Genomic DNA, 21,312 nt, shown 5'->3' with positions numbered 1-21,312 from the left:
ATTGTTGTCACTTGCATTCCGGGTTTTACTGCAAAACTGCAATGAAGATGGGAGGCATGCCGTAATATAGGACTACGGATTGATTTTGATCAGATGCCATTCTTCACCGTGGCCGTCGAGACTACGTGCTGGCAGGAAACCTGCCGGCGAGAAAAAGGCCGTGTTTTAACGCACACGTATGCAGCACATTTACATTTTATATTCGTCAAAATGCAACTTTGAGGCTGCGAAACCACCCCGCAGTTTTGGCTTCGCAACGTAATGCTGCTAAAGTAAAGAGCCATCAAGTGGTGCTCTCAGGTCGCTTTCTTATAGCTTTCTAAAGCGGCAAGGCAGCTACAAGCATTGTGGATTCACCTACGAAGCTCTAGGGTATCAAGGACTTAATATCCTTAAGGACAAGTATGAGTTTAGCCCATCAGTTTATCTTGAACATGACGCAGCGCGTGCACAGACAACGCGATACGCAATCCGCATTCATACGGTTAGGTTTACTTGTATGATGCATTTATACTCACGGTAATGCTTGCTGATGATGGTAAAGTTGCCCATAATGAACATAATAGTGCATTTCTACATTTGCGTCGAAGATATTTATGCTTTCTGGGATGCTCACTGCGTAAGCACAGAGACTACGAGTCATCTACACTGGATGGATGGACGGATGGATATGGCTGTACCCTTCAGATCAGGCGGTGGCTAGCGCCACCAAGCCGTGATACTGAGTGAACCAAAAACTACATATATTTTTTTTTTCCTTTAAATAGTGAGGTTGAGGATTCGTACATTGCAGTGAAGGGTTCATTTTCACTCGTGCCTTGACTTTAGCAAACCAATCAGATAACCTCCTTCTAGTTAAGTCTACCCGCTTAAAGTCTATTTTGCCTTCCCTGTTTCCTAAACCCCAGTGCTTTGAAAAACTGTGCCATCATCCTGAACTATAGGATGAAGCCCTTTACAGAACATTATCAAGTGTTCGGCACTTTCCTCTTTCTCTCCACACGCACTGCATACCGTGTCTACCCCTTCGTATTTGGCCTGATATGTCTTGGTTTGCAATACTTCTGTCCTGGCCTCAAAGAGTAGAGAACTACCCCGAGTATTATCATAGATCCTTTCCTTGTCGATTTCCTGCTTAAAAGTTCAATAGATCTCTAGTGCGGACTTCTTAATCATGCCAATTCTCCACATATCAGTCTCAGTTTCCTTCACCTTCTTCTTAACCGATAATTCTTTTTGGTTTGGCCCCCCCGCTGTTTTTTAAGTATTTACAAGTCAATTTTCTGGTTCGCTTCCTCCATTTTGTATCGACATTCTTCATGTACAAGTAGCTGAATACCTTCCTAGCCCAACGCTCCTCCTCCATTTCTCTCAATCGCTTCTCAAACTTTATCTTGCTACTAGCTTCCCTGCCCTCAAATGATGTCCATCCCATATCACCTTGTAATCTCTGATTTGGTGTATTCCCGTGAGCTCCTAAGGCAAGCCTACCTATTCCACGTTGCTTGATTTATAATCTTGCTTGAACTTCTTGTCTCATGCACAAGACCGCATTGCCGAACGTCAGTGTAGGAACTATGACCCCTTTCCATATTCCTCTCACAACATCATACCTATTGTAATTCCACAGTGCCCTGTTTTTCATTACCGCTGAATTCCTGTTACCTTTCGTCGTCACGTATATTTCGTGTTCCCTTGGGTACTCGGCGCCATTGCTTATCCATACTCCCAGATATTTGTATTTATCTGTTATCTCTGGCATGACCTCCTGTATTCTAAGCTTACTACCTTTATTGTCATTAAAAAATTTTTCCTTACTGAATCTGAAATCTGACCTATCTCCCTCATTACCGCAGATGTCCATCAATCTCTTCAAATCTTCCTTGTTGTCAGCCATTGGCACTATATCATCTGCGTACATCAATGCTAGTAGTGCCTGTTCAATGCGTTTTCCTTGTTTGACGAAAGAGAGGTTAAAGCCCAGTCCACTTCCCTCTAATTTGGCCTCTAATCCTTGTAGGTACATCATGAATAAGAGTGACAGAGGACATCCCTGCCTAAGCTCCCGTTTTACCTTTGCAGGCTTGGATACCTGTTTTTCCCACTTTATAACTACCTTGTTACCTTCACAGATATCCTTTAAAAGATTAGTGAGTCCATCTTCCACGCCTAGCGTCTTCAGTATTCCCCACAATTTCTTTTGGACCACGCTATCGTACGCTCCCCTGATATCGAAACATGCTAGCCACAGGGGCCTGTGTTCCTTTTCTGCTATTTCGATGCACTGCGTCAGTAAGAACAGATTGTCTTCTAACCACCTGTGTTTCCGAAACCCATTCTGCAGTTCCTCCAGCCATCCTTTATCCTCTATCGATGCCTGCAGTCTTTCCTTTATAATCTGCATCTCCAGCCTCTAGACCACTGATGTCACTGTTATAGGACGGTAGTTGTTTATGTGAACTTTGTCCCCCTTTCCTTTATAGATCATGCTCATCTTGCTAAGTTTCCATCTATCGGGGACTTCACTATCGATTATTATTTTGCTCACGGCCTCTCTCAAAGCCTGCTTAGACTTCGGACCTAATGTCTTTATCAGCATAATTGGAATGCCATGTGGTCCTGTTTATGTACTACTAGGAACCCTCTTCTCAGCTCTTTCCCACTCTCATTGTGAAAAGGGAGCCATTGCACCACTTGATACATCATTGTCTATTGTGGTGCATAAAGCACTTCTTTGTTGAAATTTTTCTGTCACCTTTGTTCTTATATACTCAATAGCTTCGTCCCCTTCTAGCCTAGCACCTTGAGCTGTAGTTATAAACCTCTGGTGTAGGCTCGTCTCATTTCTTAGGGAATTAAGATGGTTTCAAAATGTCGCAGCTGCCTTTCTATCTTTTTATGTACTTCTGCCAGCCACTGAGCTCCCTTTCTTCAAATCTTTTCATTGATCAGAAGGGATGCATCCCTTTTACAGCTTAGAAAGATTTCCCATTTTCTGTCAATATCATTTGTCGGTTCACCTTGCTGCTTAGCATGTCTGTGTTCCCAAGAGGCTTCCTGACGTTTTGCTATGGCTCTCTTAACTTCCTCATCCCACCAACTTTTGGGTGAGTGTCTTCTTTTATGGGGTGACTTGTCACATGCCTTAGCAAGCTCTAGCTCCAACAGTCTAATCAGATTCGTGTGTCTCCACACTGTTTTATTATCCTCAGTGATTACTTTCTCGATTTGTTTAGTAGCTATGTCAATTTGCCTTTCTGAATAAAAATTTTGTTGTAGTTGCTCATCTTGTCGCCTTCCCACTTTCACTGCTCTTCCAAAACTTAGCTTGATACGTTTGTGATCACTACCGAGATTTCTGGAGCCACCTTCATCTATGTGCATTCCCCTGAGCTTATCATACAGCCTATGTGACATCAGTGCACAATCTATCGTCGACTGCAGCCTTCCTACCTCCATGTTATTTGCCCTTCACACTTCTCTGTATTGCTGCAAATGATCAAATCATGCCTTTCACACATATCCATGATCATTTTACCTGTCGGGTCGGTATATTCATCTATATTTTCTAAGTGCGCATTCATATCTTCTAGTATAATTATCTCGCACTCTCCTCCTAATTCCTCAATATCCTTTGATATACACTCTACCATTGCCTGGTTTTCCTCACTGGCCTTTGCTCCGTCCACAAGTACACGAAACCAAGGAAAGTCATTTGCCCTGCCACTTTCCCTTTTAACCATAAATCTTCCTTGCACTCCTGCTTGACCCTTTGCCAGTCTGTAATTTTATGAATGAATGCTCCAATACCCGCCCCCTTTCTGCTGCCTTCTGTTCCATTACAATATTCCCACACGTAGTCCGGATTGTTAGGAGATTGTTCCATGTCCCTTAGATGTGTTTCTACAAAACCGTATACCATCGGCCTCTCCTCCCTTAGCTGTTCTTTCTCTTCCCAGCTATCTCTTCCCAGTCAGGAAAGGGCCCGTTGTATTAGAAATGAAACTCAAACTATAATATAACGGGCCCTTTCCTGACTTCTTCGCTCCAGCCTCATGTTGTCGTCAACATGATCGCAGTTACCACTAGCCGAGTTCAGCGCTCTGTCTCGTCTCTTCTCCTGTCCCCCCCTGCCCTGTCGTTTGTGCTGGTAAGCAACCTTTATGATGTTATACCAACACGCCCAATCCCACGGTACTGCAAGAGGTTTATTATCAAAACAGTAAGAAAACGTTATAAGGTGCTTTTTGCGACCAACTGTCATTGCGAAAGTTTCCTTTTTGTTGATGGTCATTTTCCAGTCTGTGTACCATGTTTCAATTAGGTCAAAATATTTACTTAGTGTAACCTGGTCATAAGGTGTGATAATTTCGTGGTATATAATACAATCATCAGCAACGAGCCTTATTTTAATGGGTATGTTCTGAACGATGTCATTGATGTATCAGAGAAAAAATAAAGTACCAAGAACGGAGCCTTGCGGGATTCCTGAAAGGACTGGAATGGCACGCAAAGTTTCGTTATCAATGGCCAGGACTTGCCGGCTACATGATAGATAGGCTTCTATCCAAGCTGGTACTGTGATTTCTTTTGAGAATGGGTTATAACTTCAATAATAACTTTCAATGGGAGACTCGGTCAAATGCTTTTCCGAATATAATGTCAACCTAATTATGTCTGTTTAGGGTCGCTGCTAAGTTATGGACAGTTTCGATGAGCTGGGTGACTGTAGAGTGACCACAGCGAAAGTCATGCTATAAGGAATAAATTAAAAAAACTTTTTTCAAGAAAACTAGATATATGTTAAAAATTATGTGCTCTAGTACTTTCACACATGTGCATAATAAGGAAATCGGTCTGTATAATGACAGAATTGATGACTCGCTTGCTTTAGCGATTGGCGTGATTTTCGCGTACTTCCAGTCGCATGGAAGATCCAAATTAGGCAGGGATTTTTTGAACAACAGACATTGATATTGAAGTCGCTATCGTCTTTTTGTGCGTGCTAGATAATTGTCGACTATGTGATTTTACGACTTCATTTATTGCATTACAGATGTGTTTACACGGGTCACACTGTCTTCTCACCAGCGTAATTTTATTCGAGCTGAGCCTTATCCGCTAAAACCACAACATAAAAGACATTTTTTTCCGTTTCTCTTCTGAATTCAACTTCATATTTGCATCACATGTTTATGTAGCATATTATTTGTGGTATGAAAGAATATTACGCCGCGAAAAATTCTATAAGATGCGAAGTACAAGCCAAAATAAATGCTAAAGAGTGGTTGACAAGCGCAGCAGATGACCGACTTCCGGGAAAAGCCGGTGACCGTGCGCGCGCCTACCCGCGAGAACAGAGAAGAGCCATCCAGCAAACCTAGTGGAGATCAGTGGGCTTCACTCACTCAGCTGGCAGCGATCACCTGATCAGCATATCACCACCGCCCTCCAGACTTCTTGCGAATAAAAAAATCAGGACACTATTCCTCGGGTATGAGACTTTTTATTTCTCACATGCAGCCTCTGACGGAACACATCAATTACTTTTTGGTCGCCAGTCGCAAATGGCGACTGGCGACAAAAAAGGTGCTAGCCGCCAATGTGATCCAATACTTATTCATGTACTACTAGCCCTTCTAGTGAGCGCTGCTGGCAGCAGTGCTACCAGCAGAGTGACTAGCATTGCTGGCAAAACAGACAGTTCTGATAGCGGCATTGTCAACAGTCATAATAGCTGGGCAGTGTCCTATCACCTCATTGAAGAAACAACCAGTTCAGTGAATTGCCAAGGGATGCCCGAACATTCTTGAAAACTCCTAAGCTACCTGGCGCTACAATATTTGAATGGGTTGTGGGAAATGCTGCCATTATGGCTTATTGCGAAGTTTAGAGCAAGCTCTCAAAACTGTACTTAATGTGCCCACAACAATATTATTATACTTCAATATCGATGGCCTTCCAGTGTCCAGGGGCCTGCGTGCTCATATTTGACCTATATTGTGCTTGGTTACAAACTGCAAAGAACTAAACTAATTTCCTGTAGGAGTGTTTGCAGGTGATTCGAACCCATCAGATGCAAATGAATTTCTTGTCAAGTTTGTGGATCAGCTTTTTTAATTATACAAAATAGCATTACCTTCAACAGTTTAAAGTACTGTGTGCAGATTCACAGTTTTTTTTGTGATGCACTTGCAAGAGTTTCATCATGATGACAAAATCACGCACAGGCTACTCCAGTTGCCCGTGTTGTACTGCAGAAGGCATGCACATAAATGCAAGGGCCACTCTAACCTCAGTGGCTTCTGCAATGAGAACGGATTTTTCCTTCAGGAGCCAAGCAGATGATGATCACCATCCCGCTCTGTCATATTTATTCAGGTTGCCGATTGATGCAGTCAAGGATATCCCTTTTGGCTATATGCATCTTGTTTATTTGGGTGTTGTTCGGATATCGATCCACCTGTGGCTGTCTGGGGCATTCTCAGCTCGCATCGGACCCACTTCCCGAAAGGAATTGTCCAAAAAGACTATGAAAGCCAGCAAGTATGTGCCTGCAGAATTTGTACGCAAAGGCAGGGCACTAGCCGAGTTCCACAGGTGGAAGGCTACTGAGCTCCTCCTTTTTCTCTTCTACACAGGACCTGTTCTTCTTCGCGAGATTTTGCCAAGTAAACTGTACTTAAACTTTATTACCTTCTTCTGCACAGTCACGGTGCTCCTCAACAAGAATCTTCACGTACAACAAGCATCTTATGCGCAGCTCCTGCTTAAATGTTTTGCGAGTCGTTTCGCTGAACAATATGGTCAGAAAAACCTCTCCTTCAATGTGCACTGTCTACTCTGCCTTAAAGACGATGTCTCCTATTTTGGTTGCCTTGAAATTTCAGTGCATTACCATTTGAAAACTGTCTACAACAGATAAAAAAAAAGAGCTTAGCAAGCCACGAGCTTTGTTGGAACGGCTCTACTGCAGAATGGCTGAGAAAGTACGTGTACACGCACAGTCTCAGAGGCGCAGTGTTCCTAACGAGTTCACCTTTGGAGGGCACATAACAGAAGTTTGTTGCCTTCAGAGTACAGACCACCCGAGTATTCACACCTCAAATGCAGAACTTTCTACCTGAGTTGCAACAGTCCCAACAACTGTTGTATTTTATTAATGAGCACGTGATTCTGGCCTCTAACTTTGCTTTCAATGAGGAGACAGTCCCCCAGTTGTGATAGGACGGGAATTTCTCATGAACGAGAACCTTTTAATGGGACCCGTTCAATCATCCAGACTTGGCGTTGTAGATGTGTCACAACTCTCCAATACAAGATTCTGGCCAATCAATAATCCTAGAAAGGCTTCTGTCTTCCCTTTCGGACACAATAAGTTCGTTGTTATTCTTTTGTTACACGTGTAATGTTTGCAAACATCTACAAAATTTATGTAGTGCCTCAGAATTTTCCACAGAACAATAAATGATGGCTTCGTGGGTTCTTCCCTACCTTACAAAGTGATGATTTATGGCATATGTGTAGGTTCCTGCTGCAGTTGCACTATAGTCGCCCCAAGCCAACAGAGTCGCAGTGTGCTCTAAAAAGGCTATTACACCCACTTTTGCTCTGACTGTCCTGCATGTTTCATGCAGGCCTGACATTCTTTGATAATGCAGCTGCTGCTTTTTGTAAAACTATATTATACTGCTCCACATATTTATACATTTCAAAATTGTAGTAAGTTGCAAAAAAAGTATGCTTGAAAATGTACACTGGCCAACCAGCAGGATGCTTTGGCATCGCAAATGTACCTAATATGCATCGTGCTGGGGTGCAAGCAGGCGCTTCTAGAATTCAGTGAGAACACTGCTTTGCAAAGACAAGCATTTGCAAGAGTTATCTTAAACGACGACAAGTGGAACTGTAATGAAGCTTTGTTAAGACTTCACTTTCTTTTGTGTAAAGTTCATTTTATATGCATGAGAATATGCGAGCTCATTGCTGCTTGCTGTCTTGAAAAAGCATACATGGCCAAATTACGTGTAGCACCGCTGTTCCAAAATGAGTACATGTAAAAATTGTTATTGAAATCACAGTCTCTATTTGAAATTATTTTTAGGGATAAATACACACAATCATAATGTTTCTTACAGCTACTAATCTGAAATTTGATTGCACAACTTGCATACAATTTCATGATGTTGCAGTGGCCGAGGTGAATACAAAATCATGCATATACATGTAGTCTATGCACAGGTCAGGTTATTGTCATGAAAATGCAGCCTATTTAAAAAGAAAGCATTGCATTGTTGTATGCACATATACGGAAAAAGCTACACACTACTGTTATTTCTATACACAACATATCACGAGCTTCTTGATGCTTATAACTATTTATTTATTTTATTTCACAATAAGTTCGGGGCCAAAGACATTATGAAGGGGGGTAAAACAAATTTTTCACTGATACAATGTTAGCTAATGATAAAAACATGAATAAAAAAACAATATATAAGCATGGCGTACAAACAGAACAATTAAGTAAGTGTGGGCATTTATACAATGCTTGTTAGAGCAGAACGAAACAAGTGATGATCAGTCAAGATGGTTACCGTTCCAAGAAGGTGGTTCCAGTCTACCGAAGTTCTGGGAATAAATAAATCGCTGCATGTTTTGATTAGACATGACATAACACCAACTTTATTAGGATGATCAATTCTAGATGATACGTAAGAAGGCTAAATAACAAGTGCCTATCGAAGAGTTAAAATACAATGACAAATTTTGTGAAATAGACAGAGGTGGAAGAGCATACGACGAGAGGCAAGAGACAGCAGTTCAAATGAACTTTCCATTTTCATGGCAGAAATGCTAGCATGATGACTGTAGTTGTGAAGAATGAAGCGAACAGAATTGTTTTGGATTAGTCCAAGAGCATTGATTAAATTTATTGCACTCGGATCTCATCCTGCAGCGGCGTATTCTATCTTGCTACGAATCAGCGTCTTGTACATTAGTTTAAGTGAGACAGGTGCAGAAGAGAAGTTGTGACGAATGTACCCAAGCATGAGGTTTGAATTATTGATAATGAAGCGGATATGGCATGACCAGCTTAAACAAATGGTGATGTGCACGCCTAGATAGTGGTAAGAGGTGACTAAATATAGTGGGATGCTGTTAAGTGAATAAGTAGCAGGAGAAGATGATATTCGGGAAATTTGCAATACCTAGCATTTGGAAATATTTAGTTCCATTTGCCACGTCATGCACCAGTTAAAGATCGAGTAAATGTCATTTTGAAGGACAGTGACATCATTTAGGCTGTTAATTTCGCGAAGCACAATGCCGTCATCTGCAAACAGCTTTATGTTAGAAGAAACACATACAGACAAATCATTATTGTAAAATAGAAATAAAAGGGGTCCTAAGACGAAACCCTGTGATACTCCAGAGTGATTAGCGCGAGATAAAAACTAACACCCCTTGGCAGTTACAAACTGCATGTGGTTAAGTAGGCAATGTTCTATCGATCTGATGACGTTATTATCAAGGTTTAGTTGTTAGAGCTTTAAGAGCAGTAATTTATTATTTACTTTGCTGAAAGCCTTAGAGAAAAATAGAATCAGTGACCTACGATCTAAAGTAACATGAAGTTGGTGAATGAAGGATGCCAACTGTGTTTTGCCAGATTGGTTTTTCAGGAAACCACGTTGCGCGTCTGAAAAGAAAGAATGTGCTTCCAAAAATGAGGCGACGTTAGTGTAAATAATGTGCTCCAGTAATTTGCAAGGAATACTGGTTAATGATATGGGGCGGTAGTTTGAGGGTTAACTTTTACTACCAAACTTGCGTATCGGAACCACATTCCCAATCTGCCGGTCGTGCGGGAGAGCACCGTTATCGATGGATTGTTGAAAAATCTGTGCAAGAAACAATGACGAAATGGCACTGGTGCTTTTTAAAAATTTAGGAGTAACTGAGTCTGATCTAGGACTTGATGATGTCCTTAGTGAATCAATAGGCTTATAGATACCAGAGGGCGAAATGATGATATGATCCATGGTTAAGTAGTTGTAACTGGGTTGATAAGTAGGTGTCTTGTCAATATACCTTGTGAAGTTGTTGTAGAAGAAGTTTAATATTTTGGCGCAATCACATTCGGCAATAGGCATGCCATTATTATCAATTAAATGCAACATGCTGTTATGGCTAGGATGAATGACGCGCCAAAACTTTCTTGGGTTGTCACTTAACATGGATGGTAAAATATGCTGCTGGAAGTTAGCTTTCACTTGTTTGAGGGCTGTTACATAGGCGATGTTTGCTGCTTCATAGTCATTTCACCGGGTGCCTGATGACGAATTCTTTGCAAGGCGGTAGAGTTGCTTTTTTTTTATTAGACAATGTTTTTAGATTTTTGGTGAACCATTGTGAGGCAGAACGACATGAAATATTACGCAATAAAATATGATTCTCCCTTTGTTCATGAATTTTACTCAGAAAAAAGTTCCAATTTGACATTAAGCTTCGATTTGGCAAACCCATAATGAAGAGTCGAAATAATGGATCATCTCAGCGTCAATCGCATCGAAACTAGCTCTGTTATAAATCCTAATGCGCTTTGTTAGTTTTATTTTTTGCTTAGTGGGGATAGAAAGAGCAAATGAAATAGCTGGGGTTGGGTTTTAACATCCGTAAAATTGTTGGGTTTGACCGTCCCAAAACCACTATGTGATTATGAGAGACGCCGTAGTGGAGCGCTCCTGAAATTTCCACCACCTGAGGTTCTTTAAAATGCACTTAACTCATAAGTACACGAGCCTAATGCATTTCTGCCTCGATCGAAAATGCAGCCATTGCGGCCAGGATTCAATCTCACGACCTTCGGTTGAACTCGCTTTGGTATATCTGTTTACGAATATTTTATGAATATCCACTTTTATTATCTGAAAAGAGGTGTCCACTCAATATCCACTGAATAAGCGCAATAAATATTGGATATTTAGACCATTTGTGAACATACTCTAAATATTGATGGTTTCCTGTGTTTGCTTGTGCTGCAACGCAGACACAAGCGACATTCATCAGTCAAGGCCGCAATGCGGGCTAGTTGGTTTCGTTCACTTGCATTCATATAGATGTTGAACTCAGAACTATGATGACAGGTCAGGCTTTTCTCAAGTGTGCTTATGCGTGTGCGTTTCTGCAAACGGTACTTGTGGACGTGAAAGTGAGGTGGCATTTGCTGTTTTATTTCACCAAGCTGCCTGCGGTGCTGAAGTTTTGTGGAAGGCGTACTTGCCGGTGTTATATGCGTGGAAAAGGTTGCGCCAGAAAGAAAGGACAATCACGGAAAAAGTAGAATACCTTGATGTAGAATCACTCCCTCAGGATGTGGAATATGTACTCAAATATAGTCCAATTTCACGAGTGAGCCTAAAGAATCCCCTGTAGAAATGCTTTCACTAATCAGGAAGGTAGCAGTTAGTGCAAATGAGCAAAATAAGGCGACATGTATAGCCGACGGCGTGGATCGTTTGAATAGGAGGCTAGCAAAATCGTGGCTCACACAATGAATTGTGGGCCATAGTGCTAGTCTGCACCGGCTTCCGGTTCGAGGCGCCGTGATGCCGCGCAAGCATTCTTGCCAGTGGTGGCGTTTGTTTCGCGTGTTCCACCTTGCACTCATGGTGCCCTTTTCTTGCAAACTGCTGCATAATACTTTGGAGTGGTATGCAGCATGATTGAATAACAAATACAATTACTACAGGATGGTTATAATCAAGCGAGCGGTGATTTTTTCAGTGAACTGGCTTTCACTAATGGACACATGCTTGCTGTTTTGTAGCGAAGGTTATATTGCGCATCTTTTATCACATACAAAAAATTTCTGCACATCGTGGGATCGCGAAACATTTGTTCACTTGTTTTCATGTTGCTCACGTACCCGTAAAATGATTCATCAATTTTTGGGTCCCAAAAATACCATTCCGGGCTCGATGTAGTGAATGGCTGTAGTAATGTGTTTCGAACGCTTCAAATGAAACAAGCTTGTAGTTTTCTGGCTTTTTTTTTTACGCCTCCAAATATCTCTTTAAATGAAGTGTCATCCCTCACACGCTCGAACAATATTTTTCAATGCATGCAAAATTATCCGCACTCAGCGTACAGTTGTGCAAGATAGTGTTTAATTAAAGGGGCCCTGAAAGACTTTTTCAAGTAATTACGGAATAAATTTACTGGAAGAGTTTATCGCCTCACGAATTCAACTCAACAAAAATTTTAGGAATCCATCCAGTGCGAGAGGAGTTACAAAGGTTTGTCGCAAGCTGCGATCGCATTTTCTCTTCTCTCGTCCCGACGAAAGCGCTGGAAGCTAAGCAGGGTGGGATGGCAGGTATAATGAATATACTTCACGTAAGCCTCCTGACCTTGAGCACTTTTCTTTTTTCTTCGAATGCGCGACTTCTTCAGTGCGGTTGCGCTTGCGTGAACAAGTAGTGGCCTTCCGCGGGGATTGCTGTAACGAGTGAGCGCGCTATGTTCAAATCAGCCAATGGCTGATAGATAGGTCATTGACGTGAGATTTTTGGGCATATAACGCGATTTTGAGAGAAGAGAAAGCAATTTTTAGCTGACTTCGATAGTTTATTGTGAATTCCAGGCCGTGTACTGGGCTACAATATTTGGCTTGCGTGTTGTCGGGAGCCCCCACTACCGATCGGGAGCCTTTTCTGACCATATACAAAAAGTGTTGCACGGCCCCTTTAAGACTATGAGTCTGGGTATAACATGACCTATCAGCACATCACGCTTGCAAGTCTGCCATGACAGAGACGCCATACTATGCTACTTGTTGCTTCAAAAGCGACTTTGATCGTTTTAACGTCTCACGATATTATTATTTGAGTGCCCATTTTGTTGTGTTGACTGTTTACACACTCACTCATTTCAATAAATTTGACAAACAGTAAGCAATGCAAATTATACAATCGAAATATACTAAATTCGCACACATGATCGCGCAAAGTGGGCGTACTTATATAGACACCATACGTATTTTGACATATGATAGCATGTGAACATATGTGTGAGTGATATTGAAGTGGTCTCGGTAAGTGTATGCGCTCGAAAATAATAAATCGAGGTGATTCTGCGAAAGGTTACTGCGTCTTTCAAAGCATAACTGCACGCTGTGTTGAAAACCCTTCTCTCAACGTTGCTTGTTTTTGCCCATGTCCCCGTTTCGCTTCGTTCCCTGAAATGCGAGAAATATCTATCCATTTGCAAAAAAGAATTGAAAAACATAATCATTGAACAAGCGGCAGCAAAAGTGTCACAGAATGGCACGTGTTTCCACCCCGACAACACTGCTCAGCAGGCACCTTGAAGCAGCGAAGGGATGGGCCTCGAACGGGAAGTACCGTAGCAGACGACGTGCCGTTTTGTTATCCACCCATTCTAGGCCTGAAGGAAGAACAAAAAGCAGCTTCAGGTGCGTACGTGTGTTGACTACTTGGGAGAGAATAATCTTGCTCTGTTGATAGGGGACAAAGAGGGAGCGTTCGTAATTGAATTTATGTCGCTGTACGACGAAAAAGAACAAAAAGCAATGACGAAGAATTTTAAAGTTGCAAATGGGGTTTCTGCAAAGGCTAAGAGACAAGTGTTAGCACAATGCGATAGGTTAAATTTTTGTTGCCTTCGAAAGAGTGTAACTGCCGCTAAAAAAGGGTTGCTTGAGATTTTTTTTAAGGCACGAACTCATAAAGTTGGTGTTCCCTTCTGCTCATTTATCACTGAGAAGGGCACGTGGCAGGTTGAGATTTCTAAATTTCTCCAGCGACATTTGTCTGTTCTGAAGACATCTGTCTGTCCCTTTTTGGTAAAGAACTCTGATGAAGTGATTGAATTTTCCGGAAATAAGGAAGTGTTTCGGAGTCGGTTTCCACTTTTTCTGTTGATGCCGACGATCTTTTTTATTTTATTCCTTAGCGAGAAATTCTTTGAGTGGTTAGAGATGCCATCAAGGAGTCGGATTGTTTGAGCTTTCATAGCTCCTCTGGGCTATCCACCTAGAGCATTTTAGAATTACTATCTTTTTATCTTGCGCATACATTTGTCTCTTTTAACGACCAGTTTTTTATAAGGAGGGAGGGAGTTTGTATTGGGTCGAGTATAGCTGCAATTTTAAATACATTCTTTTTAGCTGATTGTGATGGATACATAGCAGTGCACATTGACCAGGCTCCCGTAGCCGTAATTTTTAAATATGTTGATGATTATCTGGTGGTAATAAGGGGGGTGGATCCTCTAGCAGGAGAAGATTGTGTCCGAAGTATTTTGAATGTGTTTAGCGCATGTTCAAAAGATTTGAAGTTCACTTATATTTTACCGGAAGGGGGGAGTATATACACTTGCTCAATGTGTTTTGAGCTGAGTGAGGACCACGTATGCTGGAGCTACAAACGACGCTCAAAAAAAGAAAATTGTCAGGTATGATTTGTCACATTCAATACCAATAAAAAGGGGAATGGCTGTCGGCTGCTTTAGGTTGGCTCTTGAAAAGATATGTGAACACTTGTTGGGCAAAGTTTACAACATCAAGTAGACCACCTCAAGTGGGCGGGCAGTATGGGAACTGATCAGTTCCGTGGCTGAGACCCTCCTAAATTAGGCGAGGACTGGAGGGGGTGCTTATGCAAGGTCCTCTGGCAAGCCAAGGGCGAGGCCTATAGCCTTGCCACACATCCACCACTTCTCCCACCAGCTAAAGAAGGTGGCAGCAAAATGCGGTGTGCCGGTGGTACTCTCTGCCCCAGAGAAGTTGGCCCGCATGCGCCCGGTGGTGAATGGTCAAAAAGGTAAAACTGCATCCACAAAAAGTATGCGACACTGCTCTTGCCTTGAGAGATGGGTGTCATGTACAAGACACCCCTTTCGTGTGGCAGCTGCTACATAGGACAAAGCGGGCGCTGTCAATGACAGATTACGAGAGCACTGTTCAATAGTTGACCTGAAGGCAGCAGGGGGTCATTTGGCGGATCATTGCCGCAGGTGGGGTTGTACTCCTGATTTCGCCAATACATGTGTGCTTGGAAAAAGGAAGCATAAGCCAACGCTAGAGATTATAGAAGCATTCGGTATCAGCGAGAATGAAGGAAAGTGTCAGTGTGGCACCGGTTGCCTTATCCAAAAAAGAGATTAAATTGAGTATTTAAGATTAAATCTTCTGCATGCAGGGTGGTAACATGTGAAGTGACAAACATAAAGCACCTCCGAGTGCGATTGTGTGCATGCGCTAATGTGCGGCGGTTTTGGATTTTTCAATGAAACATAAGTTGATGTCTAGCGCCCGTCCTGTTTATGTGTTACTTTTGTGTGTCCCCGTTTCTTCCCGTTTTGCGCTACAAATATGAATGCAAGTGACATTCATCATCTTTGCTTAAATATGATTGCGTAATGTCGCCCATGCGGGGCAGCCCGTTTTCGTTTCCATATATTGCATTCGTGCAATAAAGGAAAAAAAAAAACTACATTGTCAGTCAGTGCTCGTGTTCTCGTTCGTTATTTTATCGTCCTAGTTTTACACGCTGTCGTTCACTTCAAACAATGCCTTCGTAGGCGACTGCTTTGGTGGGCATGCTTCCGACAATGCTTACGTTGAGTATTCAGGTGTTTTGAGCAAACTTCAACTCTCCAAGGTCCACATAAGGGTCGACAAAGGCTTTAACACCGATAACCAATGGGGATTGGTCGGGTAGAGAAACATCCCCTCTTACTCTTAGGGAGCGAGTCACCTGTCCTGCGCATCTCCGGCTATTGGACCTCGCTTCCCCGAATATATTAGAGACGAGGCAACAACGCGCCGCGTTCTTTAACTTTAGTACGTGTGATGTCCTTTGTTATCCAAAGTACGGCGAGCTGTTCGAACCCTGCGGTGCGTTGCACAATGGCGTATCAATCACTGAAGCGCATGTTATGCATAATGCAAACAACTATGAAACTGGTTATGATACCGACAAGAAAAAGTTGACACAGTTTACCTTGTATCGCTGCAGCATCGCTGGTCCTCAGAAAGTGACAGAAGGTGCGGTCTTCGACAGCGTTTCTTGAGCCAGCGATTGTTCTTTCGCCAGAACAATGCACCGGCGACGAGAGACAAACACAAGACGAGCGGCTGGCCGAAACACACACCGCATCACGTGCCGAAATCCGCGCCAAATGGTATGTTCTGTATCCGCGCGAACTCTAGTTTCTCCACCTGAGTTTCTCGAACGCGCCACGTTTTTTGTGGTGCCAGGTATGCGAAACAAATCTCGAAGGTTATATCAAAGGGTATTTTATAGAATATCAAAAAAGACTGCTTTGAAAAACGAAGATGCGTTCACCCCTATGCCACTTTGTATGTAAAAAGAGCGTTGTTTTGTAATTGCCTTTTACACGCGTTATCCCGGTCGCACCAAGCGTTTTTTAGACTGCAATCTCGAAGGACATGTTTCTTGGTACTGGAGCTTTACAACTTTTGGCTGGGTTAGTAAATTACGCAAGAAAGCTTCTAAGCCAGCTTTTTTCAAATGTCTTTATTTTTCTTGCGAAGTGCTCAACTTCTAAGCAGAGATTCTGCATTTGATTGGCGGTTGTGCATTAGCGGGTGCTTTAAATCAAGCTCCAGTTCTCCACGTAACCATTTGAACTAGTGTGTACATTCTTACGTTTGGGTCACGGTTATAGGGAGAATTTTTTTTTCGGAAAGGGGGCACACCTCCTTGACATGAAGTGGGGTCGGCCAGGCAAATGGTCATTTTGAGCTATGTATGCACGGCGAAAAAAAAAAAAAATTGGTAGGGAGATGGGAAGGGGGGGGGGGGGGGGCAGACTTTCATTTTTTGAATTCTTGGTTCCGCCACTGAAGTGGGTATGTGCAAAACAAAAATTTGAAGGGGGGGGGGGGGGGTACACGGGGTGGTTTACATCACCTGTCAACCACAGGTGACACCTACTTACGCCGTGGGTCGTTTGTCTTGCGTCGTCGTAGTCGTAGTAGCCAGTTGCATTGCATTGCATGTCAACAAATATGGTGTCGCGGGATATCCGCGGAATGAATGATGATGAGTGGCGCGAAGCCTACGTCCGTCAGTCCGTCCATGGTCTCGCGCGTACGCCCGTCCACCAGTCCGTCCGCTTCGCCCCGCGTGTCATCATTCACTTCGTGGATATGCTGTGATTTTTTTTTTTTTCCCTGGATGGATGGATGTTATATGAGCCCCCGATTCATAACGGGGTGGTGACATGTGGGCCATCAGGCTGGCAAGGAAAAAAAAAAAGATTGAAAAGAAAACTTTCTTTCTATGTTGGCCTCATGCATTGTCTACTTCGAATGAATTGATCTTCCTATAACTATATACACTCTAAAAAAAGAGCGAGTAAAAAGGCTGTCTTTTTGTCCCACAAGAATAATCGTCATCTATATTGCGTTCCATCCTTGCGCTATCACCCCGCGCCCGGTACATTCCGGTCACGATCGACATGCCCATTATCAGGGTTATTACATTGCATTCTCAATAGGAAAGTTGCCAGCACCGAGTTTTCAAGAAAGGAAGCGCACGCAAGTCTGATGACGATTGTTGTTGTGGGACAAAAAGACACCCGTTTTACTCAATATTTTTTTAGAGTGTATAACAAAGAAAAATATAAATTTATGTACCATCTATCTGTTTTTTCAAGCAGAATGACCTAATTTTCTCACTATTTTTGTCCTTTATCTCTACTTTTCTTCCTCCGATACTCTAAGCGTCCCTTACTTCCTTCTATCGCCGGCGTGTCCAGCTTTCCATGTTTGTTCCTAAAACCGAAAGCTTCATGTAGGCTTGTACACACACGTATACCTAGGTGGATATCTCCACATTCAATCATAACATGTTCAATCGTTTCTTTAGCTGCCCCACAACATGTACATTGTTCTTCCTGTTTATTCAATCCCGTTTATGACTACGTATACGTGTTATAAAGCAACCCGACCTTGCTTTAAAGCGCTTCTCCCTGAATCATCATGAAATCTCTTCCGCCTTATTTTGTTCTTGCCTATTCTGTCGTTACTGAGAGCCGGATTCTTTTCCATTGCTGTCAGCCAATAAATCCTCTCCACCTTTCTGACTTTTCGCTTAATGCTCCTTGTTTCCATGTCGCCAACACTGCCAGCCGTATATGTACTGGTGAGCGTCCTAGTTCGTTTCCTCTACTTTTTGTCTACGCTCTTCCTGTACAAATACCTGAACACCTTCCCTGTACATGTACTCTCTTTCATTTTCCTTACTTCAAAGCCTGTCCCTCCCATATTCCCTTTTACAGCCTCATTCGTTGTATTCCTGTCAGCGCCCAACGCCAGACGTACCACCGTCATTCGATTTACATCCGTTCCTGATTTCACCTCTGACTTCATGCACACCACTGGGTTCCGAAGTGTAAGCCTCAGAACTATTTTGCCTTTCCACAAACTTCGAAGTACTTCGTACCTGTTATGTCCCTAGAACGCTCTGTCCTTCATTATTGCAGCATTCCTTTTTCCATTTATTGCTTCCGAAGTTTTTTTTTTTTTTCTGTGTACCTCCATGCATATATATGTATATCTCCTTCATTTACCCATGCTCCGAGGTACTTGTACTCGCTTACCCTCAGTACTTCTTGGCCCTGTATTAAGACTGTTGAGATATTTGAATACCATCAATCCACATATGTTGCACTAAATCCTAGTCTTAAAGCCTCGCCCTCCCTTCCAGATATATCTACCAGCCGCTGTAAATCGTCTTATATGTGTGCAAATAGAACCATATCGTCTGCATGAAATAAATCTGGAAGCTTATGCTCAACCATCGCGCCAGCTCGTTCGTGTGACAGAGTAAACCCAATGTCGCCACCTTCTAGCGAATTTCCCATCCTCACCATGTACAGCATGAATAACAGGGGGGATAAAGGACATCCCTGTCTCAGCCCCTTGTTAATTTCAACGCTGTCGTTGGTACTTATTCTTTTGGATTCTTCACAAACTGTATTCTCTTGGTATATTTCTCTCAAGAGCTGTACATAGTCCTCAGCTATTCTCACAACCAGAGTTCATCATCACTAGTGAACTGATCGCTCGAGATATCATGAGGTATGAGGCTGGTCCTGTTCGCGCCGGCGTAAGTGCTGCAAGTATGAATGCACGTACCAGATAGAACAGTGTCTACATGGCATATCTACGCTGCATGGTGAAATATTCTGTTCGTATAGTTCAGAATCTGTTGACGTAACAGAAGATGGCGGTTGCACGCTTGCAAAAAACAGAAGACACCTTGCCGCAACGCTATCGATTCAAAGAGCAGAGCGACAAAATCTATGAAAAAAAAAATAACATTACGTGTTTCTGCGCGTATTTAACTTTTCTAGTGCATATACGCCTATAACAAGCTATCTCTTTGTGAGTAGGTATAGTCTTGTCCCAGCTGCATTTTCGATTGGGACCAAGTGAACATTCCTCGACAGTGATTACCTTGCCACCACAGATTGCACGATAAAACATCTACGATTGGAGTACTTCATAGCTGTCAAAAGTCACTGAGTGAAACTAATGTCAACCAAGGTTGCGATAAAGTCAGCCCGAAAAATAACGCGTATGAAATCGTGTGGCCAAAGTGCAGCACAACCACAAGAAGATTACTTAATGCGTATCGCAAGCGTGTTTAGATTCACGCAGTGAAGTAAAAAGTACATTGTCTAAAAGGTATCACGGCGTCAAGGCGGCTGGACATATAGAACTCAACATAAAAATCATTCCCATAGGCTTGCAGTCACAAACATCGATAGCAACAAGTTCACTCAGCAAAGTAAGCAAAAGCGAAATGTTATTATGACTGTACAAAAACATGCTGTGCATATCTATCATTCCGCCTCGTAAGCGGAACCCTCCTTGACTTGTGAAATGCACTTCGTCCCGACGAGGACTACGCCACCTACGCTTAAATGAGATCAGCGACTAAAGATGTCTTGCCCGATCGAGCGGGTTTTCACAATGATGGGTTTGCGAAGACTTGTCCATTCAATGACACGATGAGAGGCCATTGGTCGAAACGGCCACTGTACGTGTCGTTTACTGAATTTTACTGCGATTAGTTTACTTTTACTTACTCTTTTCACAAGCATACGCATCGGAAGGGGGGAGGGGGATCTCATGACTTGATTGACATGTACACCATATCTGCTCAAACTACCACCGAGAGTCATGTCACAGAGAAAAGCTAACGCCTGTGCCCCCCCCCCACCCCTCCCACAATCGAGTTGGTGGACATCCCCCCCCCCCCCCACTACCGAAAAAATTTCTTGCTACGCCCCTGGTTACCATATTCACTCTTTACGTTATTGCAACATTATCAACGGGCACTTTTCCACAGCTCATCAAGATCTTATATACCACATTGCTCGTGGGCTCGCGCATTCAGGAAAACGGGCATTGTGATTAGTAGTGCGCGTGGGTGTGGGGGCTGTTTGTTGACTTCATGAGGCACATATCGAAGACAGCTTGCAAGGGGCACTGAGAAACAAGTTAACATTGTTCCTATTTGAATGTTTGTTATTATTCTGCAGCCTGTACAAGTACGGAACTACGTGCACTGGTCTCTTGTCTTGCCTTTTTTTTGTTACCTGGTTCTGCTTTGCCTTTCGCAGGATTGTTTCGTAGATGGATTTGATGACAGAATGAGAAAAGCCTGCGTCTCGTAACCATGCTAGTCGATTCACCAGGCTTCGCTCGCATTCGTGCTCACTTATATAAAGCTAACTTAATACTGATCCATACTGCAGGTAGGCTGTTCCATTGTGTCCCATCGTCTTTCTCCTCGCAACCATCTCCCCGCGCGCCCGAGCCTCTGTAGAACTGAATATACGAACAGCGCAACTTAAAAGTTGAGAAGTGGTAGACCCCTCTCACCTTTCCACTTAACTCATTCGAAACTGGTGAAAAGGGGTATCATCCATGGTTGCCTTGTTAACGCTCTTAGAAGGTCATGCCCGCACTCTATGCAACGCAGTTTCATAGCACAGGTCGAGTGCCTCTTCGGCACTGGTTACTCAAACGCCCTGATTTCTGCTGTTAAGGAAAAGCTTTTAAAGCAATTAAAAATCAAGGAGGGCGATCTCAGCCTCAAAATTCGTCAGTTCCTAAGAGCTTTGTTGCAGTCTCTTATCTGCACAATGTTTCGCATAGGCTGAATGAAATCGGGAAACGAGCTGGTATCACTGTATATTTTACGCCCCGGAAAAGCTATCAAAGTTTTGTAGGTTGGTGAATCA

At 42.8% G+C, this 21,312-nt stretch overlaps 1 long non-coding RNA gene across 1 annotated transcript in view; it reads right to left on the bottom strand.

Annotated features, from left to right (window-relative positions):
* LOC142804131 (uncharacterized) overlaps positions 1-16,253 on the bottom strand; it is a 68,661-nt gene extending 52,408 nt beyond the window's left edge. The window contains exon 1 of the long non-coding RNA XR_012894471.1: positions 16,032-16,253. This is a non-coding gene — a long non-coding RNA (uncharacterized LOC142804131). The remainder of the gene's footprint in view (positions 1-16,031) is intronic.
* Positions 16,254-21,312: the final 5,059 nt, after the last annotated feature.

Source organism: Rhipicephalus microplus, chromosome 3 (assembly GCF_043290135.1).
Source record: "Rhipicephalus microplus isolate Deutch F79 chromosome 3, USDA_Rmic, whole genome shotgun sequence".
Lineage (NCBI taxonomy): Eukaryota > Metazoa > Arthropoda > Arachnida > Ixodida > Ixodidae > Rhipicephalus > Rhipicephalus microplus.
Note: the sequence above shows the minus strand (reverse complement) of the source record. Positions and strands in the feature narration are given on the sequence as shown.